The sequence below is a fragment of the Oncorhynchus mykiss genome, chromosome 28 (genome assembly GCF_013265735.2).
Source record: "Oncorhynchus mykiss isolate Arlee chromosome 28, USDA_OmykA_1.1, whole genome shotgun sequence".
Lineage (NCBI taxonomy): Eukaryota > Metazoa > Chordata > Actinopteri > Salmoniformes > Salmonidae > Oncorhynchus > Oncorhynchus mykiss.
The window spans coordinates 4,097,025-4,115,608 of record NC_048592.1 but is presented as its reverse complement, the minus strand read 5'-3'; positions in this window follow the sequence as shown (position 1 = coordinate 4,115,608).

Sequence of the window (18,584 nt, the reverse complement as noted above, 5' to 3'; positions counted from 1 at the left end):
CATGCTACAGATCGTGTAACTGTGTTACAGGCAATATGCTTTGTGGACTTCACCGGACAGAGGCTGCTTTCCGGTGTGTTCCGGAAACATTAACTTGCTTGACCATGCTACAGATCGTGTAACTGTGTTACAGGCAATATGCTTTGTGGACTTCACCGGACAGAGGCTGCTTTCCGGTGTGTTCCGGAAACATTAACTTGCTTGACCATGCTACAGATCGTGTAACTGTGTTACAGGCAATATGCTTTGTGGACTTCACCGGACAGAGGCTGCTCTCCGGTTTTGTGATGAAACAAAGGTGTGGTTGACTTTATTCTGCCACTGTGTCTTCTTATTGTCTCAGCCTTTAGGCCTATATATCATAGTCACAAGGCAAATTAACTAATCGTTTATAGAGCAAACAACACAATTATCACAACACATTGATTGTAATATGGCCTTTTTTCTGGCTTCCCCAGTGATTCTACCCACACACTATTACTGCAACTGACGGCAATGAGTCGGCCTACAGGGAGGTGGTCAGAGATGTGACAGTGTGGTGTCAGGACAACAATCTCTCCCTCATCGTCAGCAAGACCAAGGAGCTGATCGTGGACTACAGGAAACATTGGGGGGTACACAACCCCATCCACATCGACGGGGCCACAGTGGAGAGGGTCGAGAGCTTCAGGTTCTTCGGCGTCCATATCACTGAGGACTTAACATGGTCCTCCACACCAGCACTGTCATGAAGAAGGCACGACAACGCCTCCTTCCCCTCATGAGACTAAAGAGATTTGGCCCCTCAGATCCTCAGGAGCTTTTACCGGTGTACCATCGAAAGGTTGTATCACCGCCTGCTATGGCAACTGTTCTACCAGCGACCGCAAGGCCCTACAAAGGGTGGTGCAGACGGCCCAGCGCATCACTGGGGGCGAGGTCCAAGCCATCCAACACATTCATGCCAGGCGGTGTCTGAGAAAGGAAACTGGAAACTGTTGAAAAGATAATTACCACTGTCCCCCCCCCCCTCTCCCACAGACTATCCTCACTGACTACCTGCAGAGACTCTTTATGCCCATTCTCAGGTCTCTACAACTCTAGTGATTAATATTACCATTAGTTGACACTATATATATTGTTTATAACGATTAAAAGGGGCGCAACTTTCACTGGGGACGGGGAGGACATGTCCCCACACACATTCTGAAATTGAATTTTTGTCCCCCCTAGTTTTGTCATTGCAATGTGATACAAAACGAGGCAGCGGTGTGCTTTAGGACCATGCGGACGTCTCCAAGAGGTCGGTTAGGGTGTTTAGAGTGATTATCCGACTGGATACAAATAAATATATTAAATAATAATAATTATGCCCCCCCACTTCTAAAACCAAAGTTTCCCCCTGACGACTTTCATGACCGTGTTTTATCCTGCTATCACTCCAGTACAGCACATTGGGATCAAGGTACTGGCACTGCACGAATCTGTCTATAAGACCTGTATATAACTTCATTCACGTGTTTCTTTTAGTTTTTTCTTCTCTCGCACTTCAAGTGTTTTATTTCTTATGTATTTACTAGCTCTATTGTGCATTATTGGAGAAGAGCACGTGAAGCATTTCACTGTACTGTTTTACATCTGTTTTATCCTGTGCATGTGCCAATAAAACTTGAAATACTGTATGAGTTTTCACTGCTTTGAATTGTCTCCTGTCAGTAGCTAGGTTTCCATCAAATTGGCGACAGATTTTCATGCGAATATTCTAAAATCTGCATAAAGATAATATACGCATGTTACTCTGTGGATTAACCAGGTTTATTAACCAGGTTTCCATCCAACCTTTTTATGCGAGTAAAGTAACCTACATGTCTGATAAAACACGTAATGGCAGGACTGGTGGAAAGCATATTTGTTGGTAAACCTTCCAAACGTCAACAAAACAAAATAAGATTGTCAAGGTGGGATCTTTTTGTGTTGGTCAAATTAATTATGCAAGAAATTGCAGTGGGAAACGCTTTTATGCGCAAATATTGATATAATAACCATTATATCAAAGTAAACTTGTATGTTGTATGGTCTTCCCACTTCACAGGGTGGTGAAAGTGCAACGTGATGATCTACTTTCCAATAAATATAGATTTTTATTCTGGTGACATGATGATCGATGCTTGGCTGCCGTTTGACAAATACACATAATCTCGTTCTTTTGTCCATAATATTCTCTTAATGTCGGCTATACCCGCACTGTATATGCAAACTGTTGGCTAGAGCGCACATACCAATGCCAGAGTGGGCATATTCGATATTTAAAGCAATATCTTGTGACTAAAGCATCAGTAGAGTTGAAAAGTCAATGGCAACCCATTTAACTTGTATTTTTTATTCACTACATGGGAATTTAAGCGCAAAAAAATATTTTTATGTGTGTCACGTCACTACGTCATCTTCAACAAGGCCGTTTGGTGGAAACGCATCTTGGTATTCAGTTTGTGAGAATGTTAGATGTGTCACCAACTGATTCCAGTAGATGGCGCTACTATTCAATCAATCCCCTTTTTTCAATTCAACCAGGCCCAACACCAGGGGTGACCATCTGCCATTGATCAACCTTGCTCAATCAGTGCGTGGGAAGGAATTTATTCCACTTCAAGACTAGCACACCTGATTCAAATACATTTAGAATCATGATTAGTTGAATCAGACCTGCGGCGTCACTAGTGACACCCTGTTTTGAATCCAGGCTGTATCACAACCGGCCTGGATTGGGAGTCCCATAGGGCAGCGCACAATTGACCCAGCATCGTCTGGGTTTGGCCGGGGTAGGCCGTCATTGTTATTAAGAATTTGTTCTTAATTGACTTGCCTAGTAAAATAAAGGTTAAATAAAAATAAATTGTCACTTTCTTCAGTATTGTGTTCATCAATGCCACAAAGCCCAAGTAGAGGGATATAATGAACTATGAAACTTTAAGGTATTCAAACTGGGATGCAGTGTTGTTTAGATTTAAGCTGCAGTCCAATTATGTATTGTGTCTCACTCCTTTAGGTTAGTTAACAGCATGTCTGCTTCTCTCCAAGACTGTCACTATGGCTTTAGGTGTCTCTTCCCTCTTGTCCTTTTTCAGATGACAAGAAGTGATTCTGCAGAACATGGCAACACCACACGACCAAGGTTTTCCACCATTCAGCACCTCTGTGTCCTTCAAGATTGTTTCTCCAAACACCTCTCAGACTTGGAAAAGTGCCATGACAGCAAGGAGGTGAACATTGGACACCGTTCAGGTGTGGAGCTGTGGATGGTGTGAAGTACATATTTATTTCACCTTTATTTAACCAGGTAGGTCAGTTGAGAACAAGTTCTCATTTACAACTGCGACCTGGCCAAGATAAAGCAAAGCATCATTAAAGGAAGCTCATGGGCAGGGTAAAAGAGATGGATGAGGGAGAGTGAGAAAGATGCCCTAATGTCAGGAGTACTCTATCTGACTCAACAGAACATAGTTCAGCTCTCCACAGCCCTCTCCAGGTGTCAATTAGGCCGACCTATCACCCAGAGATCAGAGTTCAGCCCTGCGGTTCCTGCGGCTCCTGCCTGTGGTCTGTTTATATTAGCGAGCAGCGTGACCTTGAACAACTCAGACCAGACCACACTGAGTCAGTAGAAAGATTATGGCTGGGCTCGGGTAAAATACACTATATATACAAAAGTATGTGGACACCCTTTGAAATTAGTGGATTCGGCTATTTCAGCCACACCTGTTGCTGACAGGTGTATAAAATTGAGGACACAGCAATGCAATCTCCATAGACAAACATTTGCAGTAGGATGGTCTTACCGAAGAGCTCAATGACTTTCAACGTGGCACCGTCATAGGATGCCACCTTTCCAACAAGTCAGTTCGTCCAATTTCTGCCGTGCGAAAGTTGCCGCGGTCAACTGTAAGTGCTGTTATTGTGAAGTGGAAATGTCTAGGAGCAACAACGGCTCAGCCGTGAAGTGGTAGGCCACACAAGCTCACAGAATGGGACCCTTAGTGCTGAAGAGCATAGCACGTACAAATCATCTGTCCTCAGTTGCAACACTCACTACCAAGTTCTAAACTGCCTCTGGAAGCAGCGTCAGCACTAGAACTGTTCATCGGGTTTCCATGGCCAAGTAGCCACACACAAGGCTAAGATCATCATGCGCAATGCCAAGCGTTGGCTGGAGGGGTGTAAAGCTCGACACCATTGGACTGGAGCAGTGGAAACGCGTTCTCGGGAGTGATGAATCAAACTTCAGCATCTGGCAGTCAAACAGACAAATCTGGGTTTGGCGGATGCCAGGAGAACCTGCCTAAATGCATAGTGCCAACTGTAAAGTTTGGTGGAGGAGGAATAATAGTCTGGGGCTGTTTTTCATGGTTCAGGCCCCTTAGTTCCAGTGAAGGGAAATCACAATGCTACAGCATACAATGACATTCTAGATGATTCTGTGGCAACAGTTTGTACAAGGCCCTTTTCTGTTTCAGCATATCAAATCAAAAATCAAATCAAATTTTATTGGTCACCTAAACATATTTAGCAGATGTTATTGCGGATGTATCAAAACGCCTGTGTTCCTAGCTCCAACATTGCAGTAGTGTCTAACAATTCACAACACTACACACAAATCTAAAAGTAAAAGAATAGAATTAAGAAATATATAAATATTAGGATGAGCAATTTCTGAGTGACATTGACTAAAATACAGTAGAGTACAGTATATACATAGGAAATGAATTAAACAGTCTGTAAACATTATTAAAGTGATTAGTGTTCCATTTAAAGTGACCAGTGATTCCAAGTCTATGTATATGGGGCAGCAGCCTCTAAGGTGCAGGGTTGAGTAACCAGATGGAAGCCGACTAGTGATGCCTATTTAACAGTCTGATGGTCTTGAGATAGATGCTGTTTTTCAGTCTCTCGGTCCCAGCTTTGATGCACCTGTACTGACCTTGCCTTCTGGATGATAGTGGGTTCAACAGGCCATGGCTCGGGTGGTTGATGTTCCTTGATGCTTTTTGGCCTTCCTGTGACATTATTTGGCTCTGACTTAGAATACGTGGACAACTACAAATACCTAGGTGTCTGGTTAGACTGTAAACTCTCCTTCCAGACCCACATCAAACATCTCCAATCCAAAGTTAAATCTAGAATTGGCTTCCTATTTCGCAACAAAGCATCCTTCACTCATGCTGCCAAACATACCCTTGTAAAACTGACCATCCTACCAATCCTCGACTTCGGCGATGTCATTTACAAAATGGCCTCCAATACCCTACTCAACAAATTGGATGCAGTCTATCACAGTGCAATCCGTTTTGTCACCAAAGCCCCATATACTACCCACCATTGCGACCTGTACGCTCTCGTTGGCTGGCCCTCGCTTCATACTCGTCGCCAAACCCACTGGCTCCATGTCATCTACAAGACCTTGCTAGGTAAAGTCCCCCCTTATCTCAACTCGCTGGTCACCATAGCATCACCCACCTGTAGCACGCACTCCAGCAGGTATATCTCTCTGGTCACCCCGAAAACCAATTCTTTCTTTGGCCGCCTCTCTTTCCAGTTCTCTGCTGCCAATGACTGGAACGAACTACAAAAATCTCTGAAACTGGAAACACATCTCCCTCACTAGCTTTAAGCACCAACTGTCAGAGCAGCTCACAGATTACTGCACCTGTACATAGCCCACCTATAATTTAGCCCAAACAACTACCTCTTTCCCTACTGTATTTTATTTATTTATTTATTTTGCTCCTTTGCACCCCATTATTTTTATTTCTACGTTGCACATTTTTCCACTGCAAATCTACCATTCCAGTGTTTTACTTGCTATATTGTATTTACTTCGCCACCATGGCCTTTTTTTGCCTTTACCTCCCTTATCTCACCTCATTTGCTCACGGTTCATTATGCATAGACCTGTTTATACTGTATTATTGACTGTATGTTTGTTTTACTCCATGTGTAACTCTGTGTCGTTGTATGTGTCGAACTGCTTTGCTTTATCTTGGCCAGGTCGCAATTGTAAATGAGAACTTGTTCTCAGCTTGCCTACCTGGTTAAATTAAGGTGAAATAAATAAATAAAAATTAAATTTGCTGTAGGTGTCCTGGAGGGCTGGCAGTATTTTTGTACATTTTCATTTAACCTTTATTTAACTAGGCAAGTCAGTTAAGAACAAATTCTTATTTACAAAATGTGGCCTACCCCGGCCTAACCTGGACAACACTGGGCCAATTGTGCACAGCCCTATGGGACTCCCGATCACAGCCAGATGTGATACAGCCTGGATTTGAATCAGGGGTTGTAGTGACACCTATAGCACTGAGATGCACTGCCTTAGACCGCTTCACCACTTGGGAGCCCAGTAATTCCCTCTGTGATGTGTTGGGCAGACCGCACCACAGAGAGAATACAGTAGACGGCACACGTCAAACGTGTGATTTATGACCCTATGTCATGGGTCACGTGTGTATGCCCATATATGGGCATCCTGTCAGGACATCCTGGCGTCCGTTCTCACGCCTCTCACGCCTTAGAGTGAGTGTTAATTTATGCATATAGTGCATCTATGCCTTTGAAGCTGTCACGCTTTAGAGTTAGTGTTTATTTAACAAGGTAGTGCATCTGTGTATGTTAAAGCATGTGTTTGCAGTTGATCTATCCTGGGGTGTGTGTGTGTGTGTGTGTGTGTGTGTGTGTGTGTGTGTGTGTCTGTGTGTGTATGCAATTGTGTTTCAAAACAATGTATTTTCAGGGGGTGTGTGTGTCTGTGTGTGAGGGGTGTGTGGCTGGGTGTGTGTGTGTGTGGCTGGGTGTTGGGGATCAAAAGAAAAATAAGTTTATATCCCTTACAACCCAAAGGAGAGCTGCTCTCCAGGGGGTGGCTGTCACAGTCAATAGTGCCATCCGCTTTTTGAAAGGGTAATTGTACTCTTTAAGTTGTGCCCTTTACTTATGACTTAAACAGATTCATTTTCTACACAACTTAATAATTAACGCAGTGGGATAAATCAGGTTTTTCTTGGTGGTCTTAAACAAATCTCCTGTGAAACAAGAAGTGTACACTTTACACAGATGTTTATTGACTTAAGAAAAGACCACAGTAACATGTCAGATATAGTTCAAATGCTACAAAATCAGTTAGTTCATATGTATTTTCCAAAGCCTGCAAGGATGTTAACTATTTTATGCCTGTCTTTAGCTTTAAGTGGGGATGATTATCATGTATTCCTAACCATGATGAAAAAGCTGGACAATCTTTAACAAAATCGTGAACAATTACGTTGCTGGGTGCTTCTATCCTTAAGACATACCCAGGGTCTACATGCAGGACGTATGATCTATCCATGGAATGAAAACCTCCGGAACGTGGAATGGGTGGGATATCTAGCGAGCAAGAGAGCCTGTCTTGACGACGGTGAATTGGAGACGGATGGATGTCAGGGCTAACCCTATAGCCGGCCCCTTTATCTATAAGAAAGGAATAGTATTTTTTGTTGTTGTTGTAATTATAGCATGTTTTAAAAGGTCTGTACTACATTTTTAGAATTAAATACAGGGTTTTAAAAATGTATCTCACCTTTAACACCTGGAAAATCTCGCTCCCTCTCTCCCTGGATGTCTGAGACAAAAGCTTTCAGGAAAGACAGGTGTGTGTGCGTGTGCGTGTGCGTGTGTGTTTCAAAAACAATGGGTTTTTCGAGGTTGTGTGTCTGCATGGCGTGTTTGGAACCAGGTAGGCACTTTTGTGTCATTAACACACAAGCCTTTCAAATCCTAATTTATTTCCCCCCCAGAGTATGTGGGGGCTCAAAAGTCAAACCCCACAGCCACAATATAAAACGGTCTAGACACCCCCTATGATTTAAAAACAATGTTATTTCTAATCAACACCGGTACTAACGGTTCATTATGCATACTGGGTGTCCCCAAAAACAGCAGGCGTTATATCCCCCGAGGATGTAGGAAGAAAAAGGACCACATTCCTGCATATAAAAGGTCTAGACAGCCCCCCTGCTTTTTACTGAAAAACAATGTTTATTTTCTAAACAACCCCTTTACTATCGGTTTATTTTGCATAGAGGATGTCGCCCGAAAAACACTGAACTTCCCCTCACACTCTGTAAATTCATTCCATACTTTGGCTCGGTCAGGACAGAGGTCCTGATGAAAACCCTTTTCCTGCGGTACTGCAAGCCTATACAGATGGATCATTTTGAAGGTGAGGATATTAATACAATCGATTTTGGGGTGCGTTAGGTCTTTTCTGGGATTAGTTTGGATCTTACGAAAATAATGCCCTGTTGGGAACTATCTCTCTCTCTCTAATATTAAACCGGGGTTATATATATTTTTACAGATAACCTAAGACAAGTGGATATCAATTGTTCAGGAATATACACTGCTCAAAAAAATAAAGGGAACACTTAAACAACACAATGTAACTCCAAGTCAATCACACTTCTGTGAAATCAAACTGTCCACTTAGGAAGCAACACTGATTGACAATAAATTTAACATGCTGTTGTGCAAATGGAATAGACAACAGGTGGATATTATAGGCAATTAGCAAGACACCCCCAATAAAGGAGTGGTTCTGCAGGTGGGGACCACAGACCACTTCTCAGTTCCTATGCTTCCTGGCTGATGTTTTGGTCACTTTTGAATGCTGGCGGTGCTTTCACTCTAGTGGTAGCATGAGATGGAGTCTACAACCCACACAAGTGGCTCAGGTAGTGCAACTCATCCAGGATGGCACATCAATGCGAGCTGTGGCAAGAAGGTTTGCTGTGTCTGTCAGCGTAGTGTCCAGAGCATGGAGGCGCTACCAGGAGACAGGCCAGTATATCAGGAGACGTGGAGGAGGCCGTAGGAGGGCAACAACCTAGCAGCAGGACCGCTACCTCCGCCTTTGTGCAAGGAGGAGTAGGAGGAGCACTGCCAGAGCCCTGCAAAATGACCTCCAGCAGGCCACAAATGTGCATGTGTCTGCTCAAACGGTCAGATACAGACTACATGAGGGTGGTATGAGGGTCCGACGTCCACAGGTGGGGGTTGTGCTTACAGCCCAACACCGTGCAGGACGTTTTTAATTTGCCAGAGAACACCAAGATTGGCAAATTCGCCACTGGCGCCCTGTGCTCTTCACAGATGAAAGCAGGTTCACACTGAGCACATGTGACAGACGTGACAGTCTGGAGACACCGTGAAGAATGTTCTGCTGCCTGCAACATCCTCCAGCATGACCGGTTTGGCGGTAGGTCAGTCATGGTGTGAGGTGGCATTTCTCTGGGGGGCCGCACAGCCCTCCATGTGCTCGCCAGAGGTAGCCTGACTGCCATTAGGTACCGATATGAGATCCTCAGACTCCTTGTGAGACCATATGCTGGTGCGGTTAGCCCTGGGTTCCTCCTAATGCAAGTCAATGCTAGACCTCATGTGGCTGGAGTGTGTCAACAGTTCCTGCAAGAGGAAGGCATTGATGCTATGGACGTTCCCCAGACCTGAATCCAATTGAGCACATCTGAGACATCATGTCTCGCTCCATCCACCAACGCCACGTTGCACCACAGAGTGTCCAGGAGTTGGTGGATGCTTTAGTCCAGGTCTGGGAGGAGATCCCTCAGGAGACTATCCGCCACCTCATCAGGAGCATGCCCAGGCATTGTAGGGAGGTCATACAGGCACGTTGAGGCCACACACACTACTGAGCCTCATTTAGACTTGTTTTAAGGACATTACATCAAAGTTGGATCAGCCTGTTGTGTGGTTTTCCACTTTAATTTTGAGTGTGATTCCAAATCCAGACCTCCATGAGTTGCTAAATTTGATTTCCATTGATCATTTTTGTGTGATTTTGTTGTCAGCACATTCAACTATGTAAAGAAAAAAGTATTTAATAATAATATTTCATTCATTCAGATCTAGGATGTGTTATTTTAGTGTTCCCTTTATTTTTTTGAGCAGTGTGTTTATGACAATTGCACGTATTTTTACAAGTTAAAATGTATATGTTTCATATAAATTTATAAAATATATAATATATAAATGATTTGGAAAATTCAAAACGTATATAGGATACAAATCTGCTACTGGGAATAATTGATTTGGATCAGCCAACATTAGATGGGGGTTCTCAGAAGCGCCAGGTCCTTTACGTCCCCTTCACGCTTTTTTCGACAAAAAATACAGAAAATAAAACCCATAATCATATTTATACATTAAAAACAAAAAGTGTGTACCCTATTTTAAAAAGCTAATATTGTGTTTTCAGAGGACAGCCCCCCCCAAAATGAAACATGATGCATTATGGACTCTGAAGGACTTCGGAGGAGCAGATGAAACAGACTCTATATTACCATTCTGTACGAATGGCCTTATCCTAAATCCAGACACCAGCCATCAGCCCAGAACAGCGTGAAGACACAACAGCCAAAAAGATCATCTGTGAATCCTCCCTTCCTCTTTTTGAAGGTGAGTTGAATATTCAACTGCACCAAGCAGCGTGGTAACCAGGAGCAGAGGATTCTGGACTCCTGGACATGGGAGGAGATTTTGGACGGTAGGGGACCCTGGGCACAGGCTGGGGAATATCGCCGCCCCAAGGCAGAGCTGGAGACAGTCAAAGCCAAGCGGCGGCATTATGAGGAGTTAGCACGGCAGCGCAACAGGCACGAGAGGCAGCCCCAAAAAGTTATTGGTGGGGGCACACGGGGAGTGTAGCTAAGTCAGGTAGGAGACCTGAGCCAACTCCCCGTGCTTACCGTGGAGAGAGGTTGACCGGGCAGGCACCGTGTTATGTGGTGAGGCGCATGGTGTCCCCAGTGCGCACGTATAGCCCGGTGCGCTACATCGCAGCTTCTCGTATCGGCCGGGTTAGAGTGGGCATCGAGTCAGGACAGGTTGTGCAGGCTCGGTGCTCTAGACCTCCAGTGCGCCTCCACGGTCCGGTCCGGCTGCCAGAGTCGCCCTTCACTCCGGCGCCGCCGGAGTCTCCCGCCTGTCTGGCGCTGCCGGAGTCTCCCGTCTATTCGGGGCCGGCTGCAAGGGTCCCCAGTCTGAGGTCGGCGGCGAGGGTCGCCGCTCCAAAGGCGCCACTTAAGTGGGCCAAGACTATGGTGGAGTGGGGTCCATGTCCCGCGCCAGAGCCGCCACCGCGGACAGATGCCCACCCAGACCCTCCCCTATGGGTTTAGGTTTTGTGGCCGGAGTCCGCACCTTGGGGGGGGGGGGGGGGGTACTGTCACGCCCTGACCGTAGATTGCTTTGTATGTTTCTATTTTTAGTTTAGTCAGGGTGTGATGTGGGTGGGTATTCTATGTTTTTTTCTATGTTTGTATTTCTATGTGTTTGGCCTGGTATGGTTCCCAATCAGAGGCAGCTGTCAATCGTCAATTGAGAACCATACTTAGGCAGCCTGTTTTCCCACTATGGGTTGAGGGTAGTTGTTTTCTGTTTTGTGTATTCACCTGACAGAACTGTTTCGTTTCTTCCATTCACTTTGTTATTTTGTTTTGTGTGTTCAGTCTAATAGATTAACATGGACACTTACCATGCTGCATATTGGTCCGATCCTTCCTACTCCTCCTCAGATGACAAAGAGATTCGTTACACCCCCCCTGGAGAGCAGCTCTCCTTTGGGTTGTAAGGGGTATAAACCTTCTATTTTTTAACCCCAACCTAGGAAAAATCACCTGTTGTTTGGGTATCGTTATGTATATATGCCCTCCTATTGTTGAATTGTTTAGATAAAAACACATTGTTTCAAACACCCCTGCAGAGACATACACACACACACATCCAGCCACACAAACACACACACACAAACACACCCCTCACACACAGACACACACACCCCCCGAACACACACACACACACACACACACACACACACACACACACACCCCCCGAACACACACACACACAACACACACACACACACACACACACACATACACACACACACACACACACACACACACACACACACACACACACACACACACACACACACACACACACACACACACACACACACACACACACACACACACACACACACACACACACACACACACACCCCAGGATAGATCAACTGCAAACACATGCTTTAACATACACAGATGCACTACCTTGTTAAATAAACACTAACTCTAAAGCGTGACAGCTTCAAAGGAGTAGATGCACTATATGCATAAATTAACACTCACTCTAAGGCGTGAGAACGGATGACAGGATGTCCTGACAGGATGCCCATATATGGGCATACACACGTGACCCATGACATAGGGTCATAAATCACACGTTTGACTAGGCCGTCTACTGTATTCTCTCTCACCACCCTCTGGAGAGCCCTGCGGTTGCGAGCGGTGCAGTTGCCGAATCAGTCGGTGATACAGGCCGACAGGAGGCTCTAAATTGTACATCTGTAAAAGTTTGTGAGGGTCTAGATTAATTTCTTTAGCCTCCTGAGGTTAAAGAGGTGCTGTTGCGCCTTCTTCACCACACTGTCTGTGTGGGTGGACCATTTCAGATTTTTTAGTGATGTGTACGCCAAGGAACTTGAAGCTTTTCACCTTCTCCACTGCGGCCCGTTGATGTGGATAGGGGGGTGCTCCCTCTGCTGTCTCCTGAAGTCCACGATCAGCTCATTTGTTTTGTTGACGTTGAGGGAGATGTTATTTTCTTGGCACCAATCTGCCAGGGCCCTCCCCTCCTCCCTGTAGGCTGTTTCGTCACTGTTGGTAATCAGGCCAACTACAGTTGTGTTGTCTGCAAACTTGATGATTGAGTTGGAGGTGTGTGTGGCCATGCAGTCCTGAGTGAACAGGGAGTAGAGGAGGGGGCTGAGAACACACTCTTGTGAGGCCCCAGTGTTGAGGATCAGCGTAGTGGAGGTGTTGTTTCCTACCTTCACCACCTGGGGGCGGCCCGTCAGGAAGTCCAGGACACAATTGCACAGGGCGGGTTCAAACCCAGGCCCACAAGCTTAGTGATGAGCTTGGAGGGTACTATGGTGTTGAAGGCTGCGCTGTAGTCAATGAACAGCATTATTACATAGGTATTCCTCTTGTCCAGATGGGATAGGGCAGTGTGCAGTGCAACGGTGATTGCATCATCTGTGGATCTGTTGGGGCGGTATGCAAATTAGGGTGGGTCTAGGGTGTCAGGTAAGGTGGAGGTGATATGAACCTTAACTAGCCTCTCAAAGCACTTCATGATGACAGAAATGAGTGCTATGTGGCAATATAGTTCAGTTACCTTTGCTTTCTTGGGTATAGGAACAATGGTGGACATTTTGAAACAAGTGGGAACAACAGACTGGGTTAGGGAGAGATTGAATATGTCCGTAGACAATCCAGCCAGCTGGTCTGCGCATGCTCTGATGGTCTGGACCAGCAGTCTTGTGAGGGTTAACCCTTTTCCAAATTTTGTTACGTTACAGCCTTATTCTAAAATATATTAAATAAACAATACTCATCAATCTACACACAATACCCCATTATGACAAAGAGAAAACAGGTATTTAGATTTTTTGCAAATGTATTAAAAATAAAAAACAGAAATCCCTTATTTACATAATTCCTTTGAACTCTTGGCTTGGTTTTTTCTCTGACATGCACTGTCAACTGTGGGATCTTATATAGACAGGTGTGTGCCTTTCCAAATCATGTCCAATCAATTGAATTTACCACAGGTGGACTCCAATCAAGTTGTAGAAACATCTCAAGGATGATCAACCTGAGCTCAATTTCGAGTCTCAGAGCAAAGGCTTTGAATACTTGTCCGTAGAGCTCCGAGACAGGATTATGTCGAAGGCACAGATCTGGGGGAGGGTACCAAAACATTTCTGCACCATTCAAGGTCCACAAGAACAAGAATGGCCTCCATCATTCTTACATGGAATACATTTGGAACCACCAAGACTCTTCCTAGAGCTGGCCGCCCAGCCAAACTGAGCAATCAGAGGAGAAGAGCCATGGTCAGGGAGGTGACCAAGAACCCGATGGTCACTCTGACAGAGCTCCAGAGTTCCTCTGTGGAGATGTGAAAAACTTCCAGAAGGACAACCATCTCTGCAGCCCTCCACCAATCAGGTCTTTGTAGTAGAATGGCCAGACGGAAGCCACTCCTCAGTAAAAAAGCACACAACAGCCAACTTGGAGTTTCCCAAAAGGCACCTAAAGCCTCTCAGACCACGATAAACAAGATTCTCTGGTCTGATGAAACCAAGATTGAACTCTGTGGCCTGAATGCCAAGCGACACGTCTGGAGGAAACCTGGTACCATCCCTACAGTGAAGCATGGTGGTGGCAGCATCATGCTGTGGGGATGTTTTTCAGTGTCAGGGACTGGGAGACGAGTCAGGGTTGAGGGAAAGATGAACGGAGCAAAGTACAGAGAGATCCTTTGTGAAAACCTGCTCCAGTGTGACTCGGACCTCAGACTGGGTGACGGTTCACCTTCCAACAGGACAACTACCCTAAGCACACAGTCAACGTAAGAGTGGCTTCGGGACAAGTCTCTGCATGTCCTTGAGTGGCCCAGCAAGAGCCCGCACTTTAACCCGATCGAACATCTCTGGAGAGACCTGAAAATAGCTGCGCAGCAACGCTCCCCATCCAACCTGACAGAGCTTGAGAGGATCTGCAGAGAAGACTGGGAGAAACTCCCCAAATATAGGGTGTGCCATGCTTGTAGTGTCATACCCAAGAAGACTCAAGGCTGTAATCTCTGCCAAAGGTGCTTCAACAAAGTACTGAGTAAAGGGTCTGAATACTTATGTAGATGTCTTATTTCTGTTTTTTATTATCTATACATTTGCAATAATTTCTAAAACCTGTTTTCGCTTTGTCAATATGGGGTATTGTGCATAGGTTGGTGAGGAAAGTTTTAATTTAATCAATTTTAGAATATTGCTGTAGCGTAACATAATGCGGAAAAGGTGAAGGGGTCTGAATACTTTCTGAATACACTGTATGTGAGAGTATGGCATATCTGTATGCCAGATACTTGTCCTAACAAAGATCCCAGGGAGGTTGGAAACCGTGTAAATATCTTGAGCATCTCACCAATATATCATCTTTGGGAGCATATCTGTGTTGCATATATCATTAACCTTGTCATGTTTTTATACCCAACACCTGAACTGGAGGGATGTGTGTATATTCTTTCTTTCATGTTACAGTACAATATGTGATGTCTCCCTCTCCCTACTGTGGCTGTGTTTATATAGTCTGTGCTGTTGGGGCTTGGGGCCAAGTGTAAAATATGCCCGACACATGCTTACAAATTGTTTGTAATTAGAAGACCCAAGCAAATGGGTAATTTCATCCAGAGAGAGAGGAAGGTGAGTGAGAGAGAGAGAGAGAGAGAGAGAGAGAGAGAGAGAGAGAGAGAGAGAGAGCGAGAGAGAGAGAGAGAGCGAGAGAGAGAGAGGTGTATGACCACAGGCAAGCCCATCTGTTTTGTAATTAGACACATTTTCTATCTAGAGTTCATTTTCATAAACATAAAATTAAAGATGTGACACACAATGCAAGGTGCACGTGTTGATCCAATATAAATTGTAAAGAATCACATTACCATGCAGGAATAGAAATAAGTTGTTTTTCATAACCCATTTCCTTTGTTTTGCAGTCCTAACATGCATGCACAATTTCTGGACACGCTGCTTCATTTCCACCTAATGAACTCTGGAAAATTGCCCTTTAAATCAAATGAATTTCCATATTTTCTTTTCACATGTATATGTTTGAACAGTGTTGGTGGTGGTGTGGATGTTGATGTTTTTAGAGCCGTTTGGGTCCTCTATGATTTCAGTTACAAAGTGAAATAGCCACAGAATGTGTGGCCTTTTTGGACAGAGTTCCCTTTTCTCCTGGGCTTTGAGTTTTCAGTCTAGAAATATCCAGTCGCTAACAATGTTTGAAAAAACAATTACTAGCTGTACACACGGGTAGGAAGTGAAATTATTTTCCAATCGTTTTGTTCTGAACAGAAACATATTTATTTTGTTCCGTTCCACTGTTCTGACCAGCAACATAAAGTTAGGAGCTGGTTCAAAACCCCCAAAATAATGGTTTATATAATTCCTTTCTGTTCCTTTTTAAAACCTCTGAAATAATTATTTTTTAAAAATTTGTCTCTATATTAAATGACTTCACCAATCAGTGCGGATAGAGCAGCTTGCTATGGCGCAAAGAAGTAGGCAAGCTATAGTTGTTTACATGCATTGTACAGACAAGTGTAGGGTGGGAGATGCGGGTTGGGAGAGAGAGAGAGGGGGGGAGGAGGAGGATTGGCTTGAAGTGGTGGGGATCTTGTTATGACATTCGTTATCTGAATTAGTCACACAGAATTATACCTACGGAGGAGTGGTTTCTATGAAGGAACTTTGAATATCTTTGAACTTCAGAGAGTTGGCTTAACATTGGACCAGAACTAGCTAGCTAGTTAGCTAACAAGCTTCTGTGTGCAGAGCGGAACCAGATTTAAAATAAAAACTATAGTATCCTTAACTAGCATTGCAAAAGTGAATCCATTCTTCTCTAATTCAAAATCTATCTCCCTAATTTCTGAATCACACTTATAACGTCAGTAGGCTACAGTAGCCTATGCTTCAGAGGGGGAGGGGCAGATAGCCTACACACGTACACACACTGGCAAAGATTTGCAGCTGGCAGGCAGACACTGGAATACGTTTCTGAGTGACAGAGTTAGGGCTTTGCATAGATGCTTTGTCACGTTTTTTTTGTGGGACTGGAAAGAAACCCCTGTAACGTAAAATAACGTTATTAAGCAGTTTCCATGTTTTTAAAATAATGGTTCTGTTCCGGAACAGTATAGATCATCTTCGTTCCCGGTTTTCAGTTCTGTTCCCTGAACCGGTTCCAACTCCTGGCTGTACACAATGTTTCCAGTGTACCAGTTTATCTCTTTGTGTAGGACGTATCGGACTAAAAGGCACAGAAGTGTACATCACTCAATGGTCAGCTACTCAATGCTGTCAATTTTGTACGTTTGTAAATGACAACAGAACCAATCTCGGCTGGGGTCATTGAATTGAGAGAAAGCGATTGTGTAGGTGTTAAAAAAGATGTTCAGCACATTTACTTTTGGGTAAAGAATGTAGCCTGTTAAGCTGAGAGAACATAGAAACTAACCAAGGCCATCTGATCACCGCTGGCTCTTGCTACTGTATAAAGACAGACAGAGAGGAGTTGGAGAAAGGGAGAGGAAGTATCAGTAAGAGAATAGAAATCTGGATAGACAAACAGAAGAGACAGATGACAACAATTCATTACGATCTATGAATATGTGCAGAGCAGATGTAGGCTACACCATACAGCCAGATGCAATAGGAATCAACCTGCATGTAGAGTAATGGGAGTGAGTACAAAGTACGTACCAAAGGTATAGAACACTAGATATGGTGATGTCATAGAATTCCTGTCTACGGATATATTGTATATGGTGAGTACTGAGCAGAGGCTGCCTGACAAGATGTGGGGAGAACCTCTCCTCCTGCCTTACCAAACATCACAACCAGGCTGATGCAATGAGACTAAAACACCTACACAGCCAATAGGCTGGCTTGATTACAACTACATGGTCTAACAACTGCACAGCAACCTTGGGCGTAAGCTACAGGGAATTGAACAGTCTGTATGACTCAAGACCATGTTAGCCCACGAAGAAAAATGCATTAGCTCTGGGATCTCAGGCAAAGTTGCTCATCATGTGAGTGTAGTTTGTTACAATGACATACACAGTAGAAATCGTCACTCATGTTTGGTGCAGTGTAAAGAGAATTGTGTGGGTGATCTCTCTGTGTACCATACATAGCTGCTACCATGAAGTCAAAATCATAAAAAGAGAGTGCTCTTGGAAGGCATGAAAGGACGTTATGTTACAGAGTCATAAAAGGCCAGTGTGTGTGTGTGTGGGTGTGGCCTCTTCAAAGGAAGACATAGAAAGCACACATGTGCATATGTCCCTCAGCTTTGCTTCTTCCATCTGGGTTTTATAGGGACTGTGAGCTGGATGTAGAGTAATTACACACACAGTTGCCACTTCCTGCATGATCTGAATTGTATGTCCTAGGTGGATCGGTGCTTAAAGACATGCTCCAGACTTTGGCGATTACTAAGTATTTTTTAACCTCTCACTTTGGGCTGTATGTGTAAATGTGCAGCTCATTCAGTACATGGATAATCTATGAGCATAGCTACTGCCAATTAGCCACGAAATCCCTCGTTTGAAAGCAACTGTTCTTCTGGAAGCTGTGCTGCAACATTTACCCTACATTTCCCCCCCACTTGGGCCAGCCCCCTAGCAATTTGAGTTCAACCAATGAGCTTCAGCCCCTCGCAATATGAGTGACAGCTAGCAACATGCACATGATGCACACACAGCAGAGTGAGAGAGAGAGCAATGACATGGTACACATACAGCGGAAGTTTACATAGACTTAGGTTGAAGTCATTAAAACTCGTTTTTCAACCACTCCATAAGCTTCTTGTTAAGAAACTATAGTTTTTGCAAGTCAGTTAGGACATTTACTTTGTGCATGA